We start from the raw sequence: 22,414 nt of genomic DNA on the forward strand, positions 1-22,414 counted from the left end.
CTGCTTTATTTTGGGCCTCTGATATAGATATACCAGCAAGCAAGCGAGCTTGCTTGCTGGTATTTACAGCCTCCGATATTAAACATTTGTTACGGCAAAGAAACTGGGGATGTCAATAACGACCATTACGTTACATTTAAATATATATCATTATTCGTTGACATATGTAACCTTCAGGTTGCTCTACGAATTACAACGAGATTTGTTTTGACTAACATCTGTGCTTCTATTTATTTGCCATTAAGTTGCCTGTTTATTTCTTTAGTAAGGCCCGCGAGTCGTTAATAAGAAAGGAAAATTGTAGGGAACAAGAGCATTTAGAGACAGCAGACCGCCGCTAAGGCCGAACAACCCAATCATTTGTATGCCAGTCTAAAGCTTTTGACCTTTGGTCAGATTTTCGTGAAAGTCCGTACAACTTTTCGCCTAATATGCTAACAAACCGACAAACAAAAGGACAAGCTTCCAAACGAAAAGACAAACAATGGGACATACAGACAATAACATCGAATATAATGTTTCAGAGACTAACTAGCTGTGTGTTTAAAGCGATCATGTGTTAGTGTATGTACTGTAGGTAAATGTGCATACCAAATAATGTATATGTTAGTGTAGTATATACTTGTCTGCAAACCCACAATCAGACACACACTTACATGTAGACACACACACACACACACACACACACACACACATTAATAGACTGTAAACACCCACTGAGGCCGTGGTTGATAAGAATCATGGTCGTTAAGCCTAGTTGGGTGTCTCGTCATTTGTAACATGTGTAATTTCAGATAGGATCATCACCTTTACAGCTAAGCTTCTGAGTAGAAAAGACATGGCTTTCCTTTGAGAAACATTATCACCTGGCATCTAGAAACAATACTTCAGCCTTCAACGCGGCGACATGAAAGGTTTATCGCTTGATTAGTCTCCCCTTCCCGCTGTTTCTCTACCCACATCCCTACCCCATAAGAGAGAGCGCGAGAGAAATAGGAATAAAGGTATAGGGTTAGGTAGTAAAAATCGTTTAGTGTTATAAGCATATGCGTCATCAGATTATACACGAAGCATTTTCCCTTCTCGCTGAGTCTGCGTCACAGATTAGTAACATTTCTCTTCTCGTGAATATATTTAGCAGTTAGGATGTGACGTCCACTTGGTTATGGTTCCCATTTATGGGTAACTCATCGAAGCCAGCATATATTTGACCTTTTATCCCTCAGTGCTTTTATTTCTGTTTTTTAGTTTCTTGCTTGTCTGGATTAGAATAAAATTACCGAAAACAATACGAGTAATGAAAAAATTATTATATAAAATAAAACGGACTTTCTAAACCACTGCTTAAATTTCAGTTCCAAAATGGCATGGTCTATTTTCCCCTTATCGCCAATCAGCATAATGACTAAAGCCACATACGCCAGGGATGAATCATATTTACCCTGACTTACCTTCAGCCAATCCCCGGTCTGCATCACGCTTATGCCACGGTGTTGATGTTATCTATGCCAGTTGCCTTATTAAAGGGATTATCTGCGGTCTAAATTAAAGTTCGGGCGTTCTTAAATCCGTGCTGGATGTGATGTTGCATACGTTGTCCTGTCTCAGAAATTTTAGATATAATGCACACAGATTTTTATTAGAAATTGAATTCTCAATTAGACAAAAATTTATTCAGTACTAAAATTACATTAAACAGTACATCACTTCATATTGCAATTGGTCATTTTTACTTTTTACTGCAAATAAACACCAAATGAGATATCCACCATTGGTTTTCCAAGTCGTTTATGGATAAACTTGCCCCAGAGTTTCCCCAGTCGTTTTTTTTTTTTTTTTTTTTTTTACCGCATTCAGAACACAAGTATTTTCCTTATTTCGTAACGATTATATTTCAAAACATCCTTGAGATGTACCACTTTTCTTTGATGATTAGATCAAAAAAATTATAATGGTATCCTTAAATGAGTAATTTACCTTTTCTTTGTTCTTTCAGTATGCATTTTCAGTATGCATATATATATATATATATATATATATATATATATATATATATATATATATATATATATATATATATATATTATATATATATACATACATAATCATACACAGTATATATGCACACACAGTTATAGATATATGAATATATATAAAACATGTGTATATATATATATATATATATATATATATATATATATATATATATATATATATATATATATATATATATATATATATATATATATATATATATATATATATATATATATATATATATATATATATATATATATATATATATATATATATATATATATATATATATATATATATATAATTATGCCAAACCATACCAAAGGAGTATACGTAATATAAAACATAAAGTTAGAACAGAAGTATTGTTGAAGAGGTTTAAAATACTGCGTTAAAGATGCAAACCCAGGTAAGGAAGCACCTCGTGAGTAGCATTTTACTTTTCATTTATAATGTTTTACCCAAGTATATTTCTCTTAATGCATATGAAAAAATATCAGCTAAAGAGGAGTGGACCGTTCTGTTGTACTTAGAGGTTCGGGTACGGAATAATGATTTAAAAAGTAACACGACATTGAATGCAGTTTCCATTTTTTTTTTTTTTTGGGGGGGGGTGCTAAATAAATTTAGTTCAGTACTTAAATGTGCGCATTATTCATCTTTTAGTTTTATGCTAGTGAAAAAATCGTACCCATTTACTGGAGAGAAGATAGTTATGATATACTGTACTGCTAAATAAACGTTCGATCACAGATGGGTGTGATTGGTCCGTTCACTCTCGTGGCCGACCGACTTGTTGCTCATGATTCGCTGCGAACGACCACGTGATTGGATGACGTCAGAGGAAACACTTGTGCAACAAAGATAGAAATAAAGGAATGCCTTAACAAAACCGTCGCTGAAAGAAACACCGGGTTCGTCGAACGTTCTCAGCCCCTCGTGTTTTATTATTTCCTGCTTTTGTTTTAATTCCACAAGTGGGTGCGGAATTAAATTGTTATTGATCTTGTGGTCTTATCATTTCTTTTGTTTACGTTCGAATTTTCCTCGAAACATGAATATTATCCTCAATAACTTTGTCAGTGTCAACGATTGAGCTCTGAAATTAGACTAAAAAAAATACACACACACTGACGCAATAAGAGATAAATTACGGTTAGCAAAGACGCGTGAATAAATGGCTTTCATTTCCTCGTAGTGTACCGGAGCCGACGTAGAGTATTGTTAACATTTTAACGGTCAAAAACTATACAGTACGTACAGTGCGAGTTTTCCGAAACCTGGGTAGCTTTTTCCCAAGACTAAATTTACGTACAAGATATGGATATCATTGCTCCAGCAATTATAATGTATTTTATAGATTTTGGTTATAAACGCTGCTTTTATTGCAATTTCTATGCTCTCGGAGTGTTCCTTTTCAAATGTAAACAAACTGCTTTTAAGATTTACATTTTAAAAAATTAACTATCCCATTAAAATTTTTTTATATTTGCAGAGACTCAAGAAACCAAAGAAAAACTGGGGGAATCTATCAATACAGTACAGGAAAGAAATAAAAACCCTCATATATATATATATATATATATATATATATATATATATATATATATATATATATATATATATATATATATATATATGAAGTTGAAGTTGAAGGTTTATGAAAAGGATGGGTCAAAAGATAGTGAAAGTATTTGTCTTATAATAGATGTCATTTTGTTATAGCGTCATTAAAATGGCAGATTTTTCATACCTTAACTCGCATGATGGTGTTAAACGAGAGACGTCGCATTACGCAGTATCTTGTCAGGGTGTTATCGCCCTTATGTACTTAAGGGCAAACCATTATGTTGACTTGTTTATGGTCCGTTTTATTCGAAGTTCCTCAGGATGCCGTTTGCTTGTTGGCTCTTAAATGTTATTTATCCGTACAAATGCCTCGTCCTGCCTCTCTTATGCTCTCTTTTTGTTGTTGACTCTGGCGTCTGTGCCGTTGCTTCAGCTGCTCCGCGACATTGTTGAATGACAATCCATTAGTGTTATTGGAATAAGGAATCTATGCTTGGCACCCATGTAGAGCGTCTCATTTTCCGGTCTTGTGTCGTGGTCATGTCACCTCTCAGTTTGGAGTCTACTTTATCATTTTCAAGACTTATTTTCCTTTCAGTTTTTTTATACATATCTGCTTTATTGAGTGCGTTTTCCAAGGAGCTCACTTCAACTAGAGTTCCAACAGAAACACCGAGTAAGTTGAGAAAAGATGGGAAATAAAGCACAAAAGACGGAGTGGGAGTGAATCATGTCCACTTGCTACGTTATGAGAATTGAAGACCTCCAGTTTTCACTTTCAGTTAGTTATTCTATGCAGTCTAAATATTTTTGCAGGTGAATTCCAAGATTTTTAGCTTCAAAAACCATCTATATCCGCCAAGTCGCATTTCGAAGGAATGCCACCGCCATTTACATCCCCGCATGTTAGACCCTCGGTCGTTATAGGTGACTTTGCGAGAGGGGCCATTAGCTTATCTCCCGTGTTCGCTGGCTTGCGGCTATTCTTACGCCTTCCTTGCTAAATTTGCGAACATACACACTGCAAGCTTGCACTGACTGAGTGTGTCGACGTCACTCAAGCTTGCTTGTGGAAATTAGATCGAAAAGGTAATTTGTCATCAGTCACAGTTTGTTATCACCTATGGCTTTCTTTTGTAATTTAGCAAATATTTAAAAGTTAATTTCAGTATTCGATCGCCGTTATTCATATCCTGCAGCTATAAAACGCTTTTCATTTATAATGTCTACTCAATAGCCTATATGTAATCAATGCAAAAATAATCGATTTCACTTTTCAACTGTTACTTCATGGAAAAATCGCTTGTACCGCTTGGAGTACGTACAACAATCATTGGTTTATTGCTGAGTAAAGGAATGAAGGAACTCTTTAAGTTCTGAATACTCTGTGATACAGAAAATATTTGAAAGTATTTTTCATCGGTAAGTTATTTAGTGAAGTATCGTTCTCTGTATCGTTAAGGCGTAAACACGGCAACACTATCGTAATCGTGAGTAGGGTGCCAACTATGTTTTAAATCCCCGAAATCTAGTGTAAAGATTGTAGGTTTAAGACGGACTTGGGTCTATTGCTGGCCACTGGTGACTCAGAAAACATTTTTCCCAGATGATCGCAATGCAGATAAGACCCTCTTTACATAAGATGAGAATCCCGTCAGTTGGGAAATGCTGATTTTTTTTTTTTTTCTGCACTTTCACAGGACAAATGGATCTTGCTAGGACTTAACATTCCCTCTGGGTTTCATAGCAAGAGAGCTCATTGCATATTATTCTCGGGCTTGGTCTAATGTGTTTGCTTTTTCGTTTTTTTATTCAGAGAGAGAGAGAGAGATGACTATCACGTCCTAGGAAATAGGTCAACATCGTAAGGGGAATGCCGAGGATTGGGACATGACATGAAAGCAGTTATTGCATGAGGCAGGGATATTACGTGATGTGGTGTAAGGGTTGAAATAATGGCCGTGATTTTAAGGGATCATTGTAGAGCATAAAAAATGAAGTACAACTTAGAACCTGAAATTTTCATTAAAATCTGAAAATGAAAACACAAATTATAAGTTTAAGAAGTGAAAGAGGATTTCGAGAAGAACCATCACCTAAGCGTGTCTTCAAAATAAATCTAAGAAAACGAAAGTTATCCGAAGTAAGGAAGCTAACTCGTGTATTTATATAAACCACAGTTTTTTTTAACTGTTTCTCTCAAACGAGTAAGATGGCGTAACCAGTGGGTCACCTGGACCCGGTGAAATTCCAAATGCAGTTTTTGTGAGAACACCTGCATCGGTGATGTTACGCTTGCCACACCTGTAACAATAAACAATACCATGCCACAGGCCACCTGGCTCAAGATAACGTTGCCTTAAATGTTCACGAATAATTCCGATGTCACTGAAAGCACATCCCATTATCTCGTCAGCTGGAAATGCTATTTAGCCGCATTAAAGCACAGGTGGATTTTTAATTCCCCGTGCGTAATATATAAATGAACGAATTAATTAACTGATAAACAGTTCTCCTTCAAAACGCATTATCCCCCTTACTCACACGTGGCGCTCCAATACTTATCTCTCCCAGAAAAGTAATAAACGGACCATTGAAGTCACCTTCATCCTTTGAGGCGTTCTTCTCTTTGCAAAGCCCCAAGTATTTCTCGGAAATTAAACTCAGTAACTTAATCAATCAATGTGCATCAGTGCCTCCCTTTCCTATTTTCTAATGCTTTACCTGCTATTTTAAGTCCGCACATTTACCGACTGCATCTTCGCGCATTTCTGAGATTTGGCGGTTCTTCTTTCTCGCCTCGCGTGAAATCAAGGGAAGAATGTGAGCATAATAACGTCATACATTGATGATAATGGTTCTTGGCCCCATTTCAACCTCACGGCATCAGCTTTGCTTGTTGACAGCTATCGTAAGAGTCGTCTACAGACTGGTTTTAAGGAAGACCTTGAACCTCTTGACTTCAGGGGGCGAACTTCCTATACCTCCAGATTTGATTCATCTTCAGGGGTTTATTTTGGCTTCCTTACCCCAGTATTTTTAAGTCATCCATCTTCTTCGTTTATTTTGGTTACAAGGGTTCGTCAAAATTAAAATCTAGTCTTGTCGGTTTTAAAATCTAGTCTGACACATGGCGGGATGACTGAGATGGATCAAGATTCTGAAAAATGTGATTATGGCGTTTAGTGTAGATCTTTGACTCAGAATGGGCGATTGAAAATGAGACTCCAAAGTTCATTCGCTGCATTAGAATGCCTGTCGAGCACTAAGAAATTAGAATAAAGAAACTTATTCCACAGAAATCTTCGGTAACAATGTCAAAAAAGTCGACCTCCTTGACTGTGTTGGGATCAAAATGCTACTATACGATATCCGTTGTTGGAGAAATGGTATAACTTTAATTATAGTCCTAAGTTTCGACTTTAATTCCAAAAAGGAGGCCACTTTTTAGTAATATATCGAGTTCAGTGTACCCATCCTTTGCAAAAAAGGCATTTGAAGAAGCTCGAGCGGAAAAGAGAAATAAATTTTATAGTCTTTATAAACAAATGTATTTCTACTTAGGAAGAGGAGAGATCTCTTTTTATTTGGAGCTAAAAGTAAATAACCGTAGCCATATAAGTGAAACTAACCACCACTGGTGGAACTTCATATTCAACACTCACCATGGGTCACAATGATACTGAATAATATTTAATCGCAGCTGAAAAAAATAAACAGACTAGAATTAATAGCGCCACGATCACAGGAAATACACAGTATTAGAAACCTAAATATTTCTTTTTACAAAGTCTAAATAAAGTAAAGTCTATAGAGACTTTAGATTAGAGCATACAAATCAGTTGTAAGATATACAGATGTATGTAGAAAAAAAAAGCAATACAATTTCTGAGATACTTATATAGCAGTACTGGACATGAACTCAGGGTTCAAGAGACTCGTTGATAAGATCCCTCATCTTATTCTCAAGACAGTATGTGAAGAATACATCACAGTTAATTTCCAAGTTCTGCTAATTACCGCCAAGGTGGTTAGGTTATATATTTGGCCTGTTTGTCTGTCTATTTGGAGTTTTGCGAACATTTTTTCAACGGAAGAGATCTGGAACTGTATAAGGGATCCTTTAGAATGATTCCTAATATTTAGTTTAGCAATCAGTGAAAGATTTATTACAGACTTAATATATCTATCTATATCTGTCTATCTGTGTATATAATATATATACTGTATATAGCCTATGTGTGTGTGTATGTTTTCTGGCTCAGAGTCTATTTTATTTCCTTCAAGTGGGAATGCACATGTGGCTAGTAACACTTAGAATATCTGCAACACTTCTTCCAATCATCAAGGTTAAAGTCTTGAAATGATAAAAACTGTTACTATGATGCTATATTTAGTCTTTCCCAAACTGCTTCAGCCACTAACCCATGGCCTTCTTCAGGGCTGCACTAGATTTGCAATGAAACTACAATGTACGAGACACTAACTGAAAATTTAACAAAAAGTTCATAATTCAGAAAAGTGAAGATTAAAAAATTTCATGTGCCATGATACTTCTCCATGAAGATTAAAAGTACTGGATATATTAGAAGTGTTTGCCAGGAAGTTACCACATGTGTATTACTATATATGTGTATATATATACATATGTATGTATATATATAATACATATACTGCATATATATACAGTATATATATATATATATATATATATATATATATATATATATATATATATATATATATATATATATATATATATATTACATTTTCACATCTTAAGAGGTCAACCATTATAAAAATCGACTTACTTTATCCAATGCTACATATCCACCTTTCATATTTTTCTAGAACGAAAATTTCATGGATCTGGCAGCACAATGGAGCACCCATAAATTGATTCATTGATATCTTGAAGTGTTAGCAATTAACATAAAAATAAATAACCAATATATGTGAAGGCCAAGTATTTGCGATATCAAAAAATGGCTTTTGATACCAGATTCCTTTGATGGTCGATTAATGACAGTTTTTACAAGGGGTAAAGGATGTTGTCTGAAAACCTAAATTACTTTTTGCAGGTAATTTCAAATGATTAATTTTGCCGTGTCTTGGAAAATTAAACTTTTAAGGTAACGGGCAGTAAACTTCCATGTCAGTTATTTGATGTTTTGTTTGAAATTTCAGTTTTAGCATCACATTTCTTAATGTACTGTGAGTATTGTTTCGAAGTAGTATTGTCACAACAAAAAATTAGAACCCTTTTAGAGTTGTCTTATTAGAATGATGTTTTCAAAGATACTATAAATCGATCAGTGAAAATCACCCAAACTTACTGTAGGATGATAATATGCAACGAAGGATAAAACTGAAATCGTGGAATTCTAACATTGCATAATAAAATTCTGCCCTAACCCTCTCTCTCTCTCTCTCTCTCTCTCTCTCTCTCTCTCTCTCTCTCTCTCTCTCTCTCTCTCTCTCTCTCATTTCTTTTCTTCAGCCCAGCAGAGAAAATGGCAATAAGTAGCAATAATATGAAGCATACAAAATGTGCACTTCTTTTTTCTTAAGAATTTATCTCGTTAATTATTATTTATATATCATCAATCAATGGACCAAGGTATTTAGTGTGTTCATAGTGAACGCTTAGCAACAGCAGGGCTTGAAACCGTGCAATTCTTGTCACCATCTTTCTCTGTAATCGCCGTAAAACGCCAAAACTGCGGAGTCTGCTTGTAAAGAATATTGTTGCGAACAGGCTTTTGGGCCTGTAGTCCTTTAATCCGGGCTAACGGGGTTAATCCCTACTGGAAGGCACGGAATAGCTTTAGAAAGAACGTGACGTTGGATTAATCTTATTAATACTTCGAAGACACTTGGCTACCGAAGCAAGCTCTGGTTGCGAAACGCCAGCGTTGTCGACAGAAGTCTCGAGAATCTTGGTGAAAGCTTTCGCTTTAGTAAGAGACTTATTGCTTGGTGAGATAAGAGCAACCAGGGGTTCGAACGTGAATTTGCGGGGTCTGTGTGTGTGAGAGAGAGAGAAAGAAAGAATATGTTTAGTGAAAATATTCCCGGTAGCATGAAACCGACGTCAAGACCTGAGACCAAGACGTGTTAGGTTCTAGAAAATTTGAAGGCTTCTGACATTTTGTTTTGTTTTATAAATGATTTTTAACTGTGGAGGAGCATTATGAAGTATTTAAATGGAATATTTTGCATCTCATTTTCTCTACGTTCTTTGGGAATTTGAGTTACAAATGTATGTAAAAATCATGCACATGCGAAACATTGCACGTTATGTAATATATATATATATATATATATATATATATATATATATATATATATATATATATATATATATATATATATATATGTATGTATGTATGTATGTATGTGTGTGTGTGTGTGTGTGTGCGTGTAGTGAGTATATCCACTGGAATTAATACGAGTATGTCTCTGTGTAAAGATGCATTTATAAATTTGAATTGAATGGACGGCCATTAAACCCAGTATAACTCATATATGATCTTTTTAGCTGATGAATTGACTAATTTAATGAGAATGATCGTTGCCATGATGTTCTCCCTTATTAGGCCTAGGCTGCGTTTTTTAACCCTCTAGCGAACGCTCTGAATGGCTCGACCAATGAAACGCAACTCCAGGTGCGCCAGGTGGGAAATGAATCGAGCCAAGAGGAAGGTTGTGCTTCTCTCTCTCTCTCTCTCTCTCTCTCTCTCTCTCTCTCTCTCTCTCTCTCTCTGCTTCGTATTTTTGGATACATTTCTTAACGTCATTTTAAATCTGAATGATGGCCATGTCAAGATATTTGTTTTCTTGGCGAACGGTGCTGGAGTTGCTAAGCCGACTTGATGAAACTCCATTCGCATGTTTGTCTTGGTTCTATATATTAACCTCGCTGATCTTAGGAAGCGCTGTCACCTCTAATATGATTAAAGACTTATCTTCGTTTCTCTGCTTATTTTCATTGGGATTAAACCTTTGGTCGAAACTTCTCAAGTCTTTTATTTGTTTGCTCTGAAAACTGAAGGTGCGGGAGGAAGGAGGGAAAGATTAGCGAGTGTGTGTGTGTGTGTGTGTGTGTGCGCGTGCGAGAGAGAGAGAGAGATAATGTGTTTCTTAAGTTTACGATATTGCAGAAATAGTTTTAGCCTACCATTTACATTTCCTCCACTGATGTGATTCATTATTATTATGTTTACCATTTCCGCTCTTTCTCTCACCCTTCATCGCCTTTGGCCTTATTCTTGCTATTCCTTCCCATGCACCCTCTTCTTTCTTTCTTTTTTTTTAAATACCTCAACCTCATCCCTTGTCCATTTATACTCGTTGCTTGACATGTGAGCTGATGTTTTACGTCCGTGACGTCATCGCGCCATTTGGTGCCTCAGAGTTTCCGGATCCACTGCATTCTCTCCCCTGCGCCTCGGGACCCCACTCCGTAGACCCAGCTCCTCCCCTTTATCACCCCCATCACCTCTCCCTCGCATAATTTTTTTTCAGTGCCTCCATTTCGTCAGTGACGTTTCCTTTCTTATTTTTTCCTCCTTCCTTCTACAGTTGGAAGTGCTTTGCATGTCCTCATCCCTTCCGAGTACATTTAGCTAATTTCCATGAGCTATATTTCCCGTTTTCATATCGCCTACACTAATATTATTTCTGTTTTTTTTTCTCTGTATTTTCTTTGAATATTCCTCTGTTGTCAAAAGTCTTTAAGCTTCTGTTTTCTTCATATATCTGATATATATATTTAACTACTTCCAGTTTCTTTATACTTCTGCAAACAGGAACAGTGTCTACTGACATGCTGTTTCTTTGCATTTTTATCATTTCTTTGGTTGATTATACTTACATATACAAACAAACACACACACACACACACACACACACACACACACATATATATATATATATATATATATATATATATATATATATATATATATATGCTATTTCTGTAATAATTTAGCTTATTGGACCAGAGGTGTGGTTACAATGAATCATACTGTATAACTAAATTAATTCCTCTGGGATGTTCCCAGCTCTCAACATTATAGCCTATTTTTATCTTCTGAGCTCTTGAGAGATAATTTGTTGTGCATGTTGCCATTTTGTTTCTCTTACAAGAAAACAAGCAAACTAGATTAATAATCAAGAATTTACGATAATAACGTGCTCAGTTGATCTACCAATCATTCTCTCTCTCTCTCTCTCTCTCTCTCTCTCTCTCTCTCTCTCTCTCTCTCTCTCTCTCTCTCTCTCTCTCTCTCCGTAACTGAAAATAATTTATCTGTATTCTCTCTTTCCCTCTCGCCCACTTCGTAACTCAAAATAATTTATCTGTATGCTCTCTCTCTCTCTCTCTCTCTCTCTCTCTCTCTCTCTCTCTCTCTCTCTCTCTCTCTCTCTCTCTCACACACATCTTGGCTTGCGACACCGGCCTTCCCCCAAAACAACCCCTCCATTCATTTTTATTATTCATCTTGACTGCTCCTCATCATTAGTAATGACCCATACATTCATACAGTCATTTCCTGTCCTTCCCTCTTCATTTTTTTCTTATTTTCAAGTTCCGTTCGCTTCTTTAACTAATTAATTTGTTTTGTTGGTGTATATCTGTCACCGATTTGCCAATATCCTTACCTATTGCCGATAGTCCTTTTAATTTATATTTTGTATCAGATGATTTCATGTTAATGTGTAATATTGAATGCCCTTTAAATAATGTAAAATGATATGGTCTTTACAACGAACTATACATTAAATAGCGTGATGTGGAACGTATAATGTGCAACCCATTATGAATAATATATGGTGTAAAATGTCTTGATCTTGGTCCTTCACAATGAAAATCATACTCAATTTTGCGTAACGTAAAGGGTTATCCAATTGTCCAAGGCATAACGAATAATGGTCGTTCATATTACACTCTAAACCATCTTCTCAATTTTAGACTCACTTATTATAAGCCTATCACTATGCCTATATATATATATATATATATATATATATATATATATATATATATATATATATATATATATATATATATATATATATATATAGGCATTGTGGTTATTAGAAAATATATATATATATATATATATATATATATATATATATATATATATATATATATCTATCTATATCTATATATATATATATATTATATATATATTATGTATGTATGTATATATATATATAATATATACAGTACATGTATATACATATATTTTTTGCTTATAAATTGCTGAATGGCCAGGAAAATTGGAATAAGGTAGAAAATATATGTACCTACCTGCGGAGTTTGGTCAGTATCGACTTCAAACACAATTACGTGAAAATCATGAACCTACCCACCAATTTCCATCAGAATGAGAAAACAGTTGAATACTACCTTTAAATTGACCTGAAGAAAGTGTCTTTTTTATTTCTGATTTATACTTTTGACAAACATACGAGAATCAACAACTTTAACACAATGCTGAACTCTCAAAATCAAGGACTTTAACAGTCATTTTGAATCTAGGGGAAAAAACAGGGAAATTTAGGATTTTTATTTTATCAGGGACCTTGCAAGACAGGTCAAGGTTTTATATGTTTATTACAGTCTAAGTGAAATTGATATAGTTTATTTAGGTCTCTTCATCTTGATTTCATGATACTTTCTCGTGTTTACAGTCAAATATTTTTGGGAGAGTAGTCACTTACTCACGGTAAGTATAGTTTCATCAAATCAGAGAAAAGCTCGCATAGCAATAACAAAGAAGCTAAATTATTAGTCTGGGCATAATTACGCTCTTCCTCTTCTTCTGCTTCTTCTCGTTCAGTGAGCGTAAGACGTTACTTAGCACACGATATTTTTGGCACCCTCTCTCTCTCTCTCTCTCTCTCTCTCTCTCTCTCTCTCTCTCTCTCTCTCTCTCTCTCTCCTACACATGCACATACCCACCCACTTTGACATTTACATTCATGCCTACCTTAAGCACACACACACACACACACACACACACACACACACACACACACACACACACACACACATATATATATATATATATATATATATATATATATATATATATATATATATATATATATATATATATATATATATATACACACTCATAACATTTATAATTATGCTACAGGACCCTTCTCGTTTTAACGACATTTTAGCCACATCTGTCTCTCTCTCCCCTCTCACAAACAAGCAAACAACGCGTTGGCTAACACATGAGGTATACATACCTTTTTCCTCTATTTAACTATATCTTAGCACCTCTCTCTCTCTCTCTCTCTCTCTCTCTCATACACTGATTTAACCATCATGTTTCCTGTTCGTGCATCGATAGAATTTCCCTTTTTAAGTAAAGATCAATAAGTGAATGTGACAATCACGAGCACACACACACACGCACACACCTACACACAGTTGACGCCCTCCCACATCTTTCCCTCAATAGCGTGATAATTATACCCAGGATATATTTATACACACTTCACGCGCCATTTGTTGTGTGAAGTGAGGTTATTTATTTACGTTGGCAACGAACGTGACTTTAGAAAAGAGAGAGAGAGCGCGCGAGAGAATGAAGGGCGACTTCTGTGTCATCACGCTAACTAAAATATCTCATCATTTCACTATTCTTCAGCTTTTTATTTTTTTTAATTAACGGCTTGGGAAAGTAAGACAGAGTGAGTAAAGAGGCTAATCAGGAACGTTGAGAGCACAGCCAACAGGTACTTTGAGTGAATGCTATAAAATGGTATCATATGAACGAAGGTCAAAAAGTCATTATCGCAGCCACTATGAGAATGCTCTTAAGCTACTCGTTGGATCGGACCTCGTTTCAAAGAAAGCGACAATGACTGAATTTATGGAGTTTTATTCAGTTATCTCTGGTTTAGCAACGTGCGGGAATGCATAAATAAATACTTGATAATGACCAGAAACGTGAAACACCCATTTTATTGCTTATCTCTACAGCCATGTGACTGTGCTTCACAAATGATTATGCAAGATAAGGCGGGTTTCAAAGCTTCAGGAACTTCTCTTATATAAAAAAGAAAGAAGTTTTACCAGTTGTGTAAGTACCACCAGCAATAGTGTTTGGGAAGTGAAAATGTTTGACAAGTCTCCACACCATTTTCTATAATTCTGAAATATCCAAGATGTTTCTTTGTTGCAGTTTCGTCCCAAATTACCTCGAAAAATTAGGAAATGTAAATTTTCCTGCAAATTCTGTTTCATTTGCTCCTTTCCGCCCTGAAACCACAGGAATGTGGTTCACTGGCACTAGTTGATCCTCTTGGTGTAATACAGATAAATTACTGTGACGAAACCCATGTACTGACTCTTAAAACATTTTACACACACATATGTATGTATATAATATATATATATATATATATATATATATATATATATATATATATATATATATATATATATATATATACATATATATATATACATATATATATATATATATATATATATATATATATATATATATATATATATATACATATATACATACAGTATATACACTCACATATAAACAAACGCGTTTTTCCCGTTTTAGAGGGGATGACGCCAGAAGGCTAGGGCCTTCCTTTTCTAAGTATTTAGGGATGAAGTTGCCAGACCTTGTCACAGTCTTGACCCCATCTGACGTTAGTAGAATAACTTCTTACACGGTATTCAGTTGTCTTTCAGATTCCATAAAATTTTCCATATTCTGTCATTAGGATCACCCTACAGTAATTACTCGAGAATAGCTTCATCTCATGTTTTTTCTGATTTTCTTTCTGGCAAAAGCATACTCTCGGAACCTTTCGGATATAGTTCAGAAAATTATTCGGAATGTCGTTGTTCTACAATTCTGTCGGGAAATGAGAGCTTGACAGACAGGCGTCCCTCAAAGATGACCAAGAAGGGAGCCTGTTTATCCTCACGATTTCCTCGCCCATTGTAGCGGGTGGCAGTGTTTACCTTCCATAACTCTTTGCTTGAGTTTTGCAGATCTCGAAATCTCCTTCATCTGATAGGTCGAGCTTGTCAGTGCCTTGCCCGACTGGTATTCTAGAAGAAAGAGAGGGACGGGGGTGGGGAGGGCGTTGGGGGCTGGGGTGGAGGGAAAGATTGGAGGTGAAAATTGGTCGAATGTAAGAGTATGTAGCTTTTATGATTAAGCCTTGCTATTTTGAGGATTTCTTTATCCTGATAATCCGAAAATGTGTCTTTTTGGGCAATGTTTAAAGACGTCAAGGATTCAGTAAAAGGCCTTCCCAGAACTTCAGAAGAAATCCTAAGAATATCATGTCATATCATATCGAGGAAAGAACATCGATAACATCCACAGAAACATCACTTACATTAATCAACATCGCACAACTCCCACGACCTCTGGCCAGACCAAATGACTGTAGATCTGAAAGCAGATTAAAGCCGCGAACCCACAGGCACTTCAGTTGTTGATCCTTGATCTCTGGGTAATATACTAGGTTTATGATGTTTGCGTTGACGAAAAATCATAAATTCATTCTGAATTTATAAGGTTCTCGTGTCCCGCATGAGAAACACAAGTCCATTAACATGATGTGCAGCTTTCGTCTTATAGATGGTTTACGAGTAGTAGTCATAACCTGGGAACAATATTTCATGCTGAATATAATCAGTTCAAACAGTATTTCATTAATAGCATCTTGAAGTTGAAAGGGGTCATCATAATGTTAAGTTGGTAGAGAGCATTTCACGTTTGTAGTGATAAAACCATTAGCTCTTATCTGCAGTAATCTGCCAAACTGAGACTGACGTGGGTATGATTATGTAAGATTTTCTATTTTTTCTTTATCTCCCGTTGGGTTTAACCAGACAGAAAAATATAACGAACAAATCGAATATAAACCGTCTGATGGCAGAATTTTCTCTCTATATAACTTCATACCATTGATTATCAGTCAATTTACGTTTTTCTGATAAGATTTAATTCGAGTATTTTTGTCTGACTGTTCGCCGAAGGCTTCAGTGCAGCTTTTAGTAATGCATGAATTAGAATAGTCCATATTCGTACTAATAGCCTATGGAAAAGAATACCACAAATTTAAGCTGAGTTAACTTGCCTTTAGCCTCTGTAACCCACAGAATCCGGAAGTATCTTTGTCACTTTAACTTTTTTAAATCTGTCGTAGATGTAAGGCCGTTTTATACGGAATATCGGCGAAATAATTCTCTGGAATCGAGCAAAGTTTACTCTGTTTTGTGTCTTTTCTTTTGAATACACAAAATCATCGCAAGGGTCTTTTTATTTCCCGGGATGTTTTGTTTTCTTCGTTGTCAATTGGGTACTCGCCAAAGACAACCGATGAACGTCACCATAGCTGCTGAAAATGTTTCACTTCGGACGAGTGGTAACAAAAACTGCGAGAGGACGTGAATTCTAAAAGTGTATAACTCGAGACACCAGTTTAGAAAGAGGAAAGACCAAACATAGAAATTAAAAAAAATGGACTGTCAGTTAAAAATAATTGTAGCCCACTAGAAGTACTTTGTATGTTAATCAACAAAGTCATGCAGCACAGTGAATGTGGATGGTTAGCCTTGCTCGTAGTTCCTTTGGAAACACCTTTCATTCCTTATTACTGAGTTATAATTTATACAAACAATTCAAGACAATGAAAATCCTTCATGAAAATGCCACTCGAGTTTTAGAAGTGTGAAACGAGCCGACAAGGAATGAGAGGAAAGAAAAAACAAGAGCAAGAATGTCGAGGAATGTCTCCTCGTTCTAAACTTAAGATCATAAAAAAGAGAAAGATATTGTCAGACACTGGGGAGAATTGTCGATAATGCTAAATATTCCCTCTCTGGCAGGCTGCCATTTGTAAAAAAGAAAAACTCAGAAAGCAAAATTAGTGGAGAATGTTTACCTGTTATAAACAAAGATCCTTTGTGAGAAAAATAAGATAAAAAAAAAAGCAGGAGAAACACTGATTTAATTGGGGATCAACTGGGGGATATATCGCGGATATAGTGTGGCTGAAAATAGCCCCTGGCTGACCGCGAGGAATTAGAAACACGCCGCACGGACGGAGATCTAGCAGACTAGCTGGCTACTCTAGGCTAATTCTACCTTGTCTTCCTCTACTCTTCGACTCTACTTTTTTCTTAGCCTCATTTTATTACTCCACACGTTTCCCTTACATTTCGGTCACTGACACTGGTGACCCTACAAATGAATTCTAAGTATGAATGCATCATGCTTCACAGAAAAACTGCTTGCACAATATTAAAAATATATATATTTTTGAGAGAACAGTATTCTAGCAAGTTTCTTTTCTTTAGCAAAGGATAGCACTACAGAACTTAGGCTATGTAGCTAAGATGCAGCAATTCAGATATTATGTACCAATACCCTATATATAATTATATATATATGTGTGTGTGTGCAGTATTTATAACGTGATTCAATATCTTCAGCGGCTAGGCAAAATCAGGTAATTTTCGTGACTACAAAGTGAATGCGTGTTATAAGTTCAGATAAAAGAAGGAATCAGATAAGGGAATTACACCTGTGTGAAGAACAGCACTGCTAAGCTGCAAGAAAGGAGAAGAAAGACAGTAATTATATTCATTATTTCTGGAAAATTTGATTCAGTAAAAAAAATTGAGATTTTAGAAGAGGGAACTGAATGCATTTATTCTTTCATTTGAAAAAGTTGTTCAGTCCATTATAATGAGCGAAGCAAGAGAACGCTGAATATAATTGCTTATTTATTCCATAACTGCGTGACTCATTTATTTGCAAAGATTTGAGAGAGAGAAGAACTGAATTCGTCTCTTTCCTCAGTCTTTAACAAGATGATTAAAACATTGGCAGAGATTCTAGAAGGAAGAAAAAAGAATTATACTTGTCGCTTTATTTTATAACTAGAAGAATAAACTGAAAGCATTAACTCCTTTTTTTCTTGATGATCTGATTGAACCATTCACGCCAATGTTATCAACAAGAAAGAACTGAAAATATTAATGTAGCTATAATTATTTTACTCTGTTATTCATATAGATTTTGTAGAAAGCTAAGAAAAGCAACTTTTATTATTCACATAGATTTTGTAGAAAGCTAAGAAAAGTAACTTTTACTTCTACCTGAGCACGTTTACCTTTACAGGTGGCCCTGTTTCGGCATTGTACCCACACGAAACAGATTTTTCATCCACATGTTTACACCGATTTCCGGGTCATTTACACTGTGCAAGTAAGCCTTTTTAGGTATGCCTGTTATTGATTAGCCTCTTGACATACGTCTGTCGTAATGAATCTATTTCAGCATCCCATAAACGATTCATCAAAATAATAGCAATTTCCCTCTCAGTAGGTCACCATATTCTTAGAAAAGTACTGATGTTCATATAAAAACACTCCATAGAGAGTAAAGTAAGCGAAGTAACTAGATTTTAAATAATCCAGACATGCTGAGGTCTGTCTGAATCCGTTCTTGATAAAGTGCTCCAGTTCCACCAGAAGATACATTTTATAAATTCTTAGCTACCATAAGAGCTTTAATGCTAACTATATGATGCAATTGAGTATTAATGCCCGAATATCACGTGATATAGAGAGAAAAGGACTGCGCATCAAAATTAAGTGGCTGCCATTACCGAAGAGGATCGTTAATGCTTGGAGCACAGATGTCCCTCCGGAATCGTAAAGATACATGTAATACTATAGACAAAAAAGGGGAAGGGGCGGGGAGCCATACGATACAGTTTTTTAAGAGACGACTTGAAAAGATTATCAACACATTGAGCCAAAGGAAATAGAAAGAGATGTTACTGCTCTGATTTTTTTATGTTTCATCAAAGCAGCTGTATGAGTTATAACATGAAACAACTAAAAAAAAGAGGAAATAAGAAAACAGAAGGAAAATGTTCTGCGTGGTCAAATACCCTCCAAGGAAGATTTTTGAAAATAAAGACGAAATAAAAAGGAAATATAATGTGCAGTCAGACAGATTCAGAGAAAGATTTTAGCATTCAGAACTTCAAGAATATCTTATATGTAACGACTAAAGATTGCCAGAACAAACACTGCAGCCAGAACTGCAAGACTGGGGAATACGCAAGAGAATACATGTACCAAAATGACTCCGGGGAACACAGAGCATCTAGAGAAATAAATGAATACCTAGTAAATCCCACTCCTTAAGAGAAAAGGTTAAAATTTTTTTAATCTATTTTCAAGCAGAATATAAAAATAAAAAAAACTTGAGGAAGTTTTGTACGGTGTGCCAAGGAAAGCGAGCCACTTGTGAGCCGTATGCTGAGGCCCCCTGACTCTGTTTATGTGACTAGTGGGATGTGACGTCATTTAGTAGCTTAAGCAAGTTCATAAATCAAGTCATACGCGATCTGCTTTGAATCATAAAAAAAAAAAAATACTGCAGTTCGTGCTCTTGAAAGTCTGCGTAGTACTATTCGTAATAGAGACTAAACTTTTATAAAATACACTATATAAAGTATGGCCAGATTCATTATCTGAACTTGCATGTGTATGTATGTATGTACGTACTGTATATGTTCGTAATACCGAAATAAACTTATTTTCGTGATTCTTTGTCATGAATGAAATCTTACTAGATTTTACGTGACAAATCATTTCAAACAGGTCAGAGAAGCATGTTGGTGTCTTCATCCCAAAGATGGGTGAAGGCTATGTCCCTGTTATATTTAGTTGCCACCCCATCAAGGTGTAATGAATCGCAACACTTACAGCCAGATGACGCCCTCGAGAGCGTGTCGTCTTGGAATTAAGTCAGTCACATAACGCAGTTATGGCCCCATAAAACCTCAGCTACATCGAGGAAGTGAAATGTCACATTACACTTGATTTCCCTGATGACAACTCGTTTTATGAATGGATCCGCGATGGTTTACTGCGCATACTCTCAGCGCTAAGCACCTTGGCCGTTTCGCTTCATTTAGGTTAGAACTCCGAAGTGAGGTCCAGCGGGTACAGTTCTCTAGTGCGTTTGGCCATATGATTCTTATGGGCGTTTTCAGGGTTAGGATTATTTTTTTTTTTATGAGCACTACCTTCTTTTTAGTTTCAAGGACTTAACCAAGTACCTGGATATACAAAACTATATTTCTCTCTCTCTCTCTCTCTCTCTCTCTCTCTCTCTCTCTCTCTCTCATATAACCCTAAACCCACACACTTACCTTCATTTGTCTTGGCACTAAGCATGCTCATTCATACCCTGCTGTTCCCCGCCCACTAGTTATCCACTCCAAACACGGAGGGATCCCCCAACCCCCCTTCTTCATAGTCTGCCTCCTACCCTCTTCTTCGATTCTGTCCCTTAGAGAACGTTTTGATGTCAGAAGACAAGTGAGCAAAGAAGAGGGGTGGGGGACAACAAGAAGGAAAAAACTCAAACTCCTCCACGAAGGTTTGCCAAAATGGCGTATGGGGAGGAGGGAGTTTGGATCTCGGGGCAGGGAAGACGAAGGCGTTGGTTAAAAGGAGGCACTTCTGTTGGAAGGGCGGGAATGAACGTGGGTTTGAGTTTATGATGAAAATGGATAAAGGTGTTTCACATAATATTCGCAGTCGATGGTGTTCAGACGATGTCACACACTTAGCGCCTCAGATTTTTTTTATCAGGGAAATATAACAATTTCAGATTATTTTGTTTTCTTCATGGCGACGACGCTTGATGCGCTTTATTTTATCCGTTTTATCCAAGTTCCTGCGGTGCACTTATTGTTTAGTCAGTTACCTCGTATTTCATTTCCTACGAACTCGGAAACCACTGATGCTGCTTGATCTTATCGTACAAATTATTAACTGGAAGAAACGTAAAACGAAAAGAGCGTCATGTTTTCTGTGTCTTTGCATATGGAAGGCGTATGCCCATGTCACAGAAATGGACTCTTTAATCAAACCGAAGTTAATTATCTTGGATAGCTGTTCCCCGTAGGAGGATAGTACCGTCAGTGCACCTCGCGCGGTGCATTGCAGGCATTACTTAAGGTTCTCTGCAGCGTGCCTTCGGCCCCTAGCTGCAACCCCTTTCGTTTCTTTTACTGTACCTCCTTTCATATTCTCTTTCTTCCATCTTACTTTCCACTCTCTCCTAACAAGTGATTCATAGTGCAACTGCAAGGTTTTCCTCCTGTTACACCTTTCAAACCTTTACTGTCAATTTCCGTTTCAGCGCTGAATGACCTCATAGGTCCCAGTGTTTGGCCTTTGGCATAAATTCTATATTCAATTCAATAGACCGCTGTCTACAATGTTTAAATCGAGATAAGGAAAAATCCTCTATCATTGTTGATGGATAGAAAGAGGATATTAACAAAGAGGGAATTAATTTTGGCCTTTTCCACAATGAGATTTTTTCTTGTTACACCCAAAACGATCGTGCATAAGTTTTTATTTAATATGCCATGTGTTTCATACTTTTATTACGTTGTCTTTATTTTCCCATCTTTTAGCTTATTTTTCGTCCAGTCGTTATGTAGTTTAACCACAGGTCAGTAGACAAAAAATCCTAGTAAAAGTCAGTTCCAACCGTCCGTGCATTTTAGTCATCCCTCGATCTGTAGTCAAGCCCTTACTGGTCACGTCGTTAAACTGGACTTATTTTGTGCTGGGAGTTCACAGTCCCCGAAAACATTCCTAACATCCTTCATCTCCACCTAATCTCATTAGGGGAATCCTAGTATACAATCTCTCTGATTTCTCTTAGACTCTCCACCTTAACGTTGCAGCTGA

At 36.2% G+C, this 22,414-nt stretch overlaps 2 protein-coding genes across 5 annotated transcripts in view; one reads left to right on the forward strand and one right to left on the reverse strand.

The window, feature by feature from the left end:
• Nucleotides 1–22,414, reverse strand: part of LOC136849102 (cytochrome c oxidase assembly factor 6 homolog) — a 45,525-nt gene that overhangs the window by 12,312 nt on the left and 10,799 nt on the right. Inside the window, exon 1 of one of the 3 annotated variants that reach the window (XM_067122061.1) lies at nt 1,452–1,584. The exons of the other annotated variants lie outside the window; for them this stretch is intronic. The gene's annotated coding sequence lies outside the window, so the exon portion shown is untranslated. Of the gene's footprint in view, nt 1–1,451; nt 1,585–22,414 lie in introns of those variants that run through there. 3 annotated transcript variants of the gene reach the window in all.
• Ttc30 (tetratricopeptide repeat domain 30) overlaps nt 1–22,414 on the forward strand; it is a 138,248-nt gene that overhangs the window by 5,203 nt on the left and 110,631 nt on the right. The window lies entirely within an intron of this gene.

Source organism: Macrobrachium rosenbergii, chromosome 20, assembly GCF_040412425.1.
Source record: "Macrobrachium rosenbergii isolate ZJJX-2024 chromosome 20, ASM4041242v1, whole genome shotgun sequence".
Classification (NCBI taxonomy): Eukaryota; Metazoa; Arthropoda; class Malacostraca; order Decapoda; family Palaemonidae; genus Macrobrachium; species Macrobrachium rosenbergii.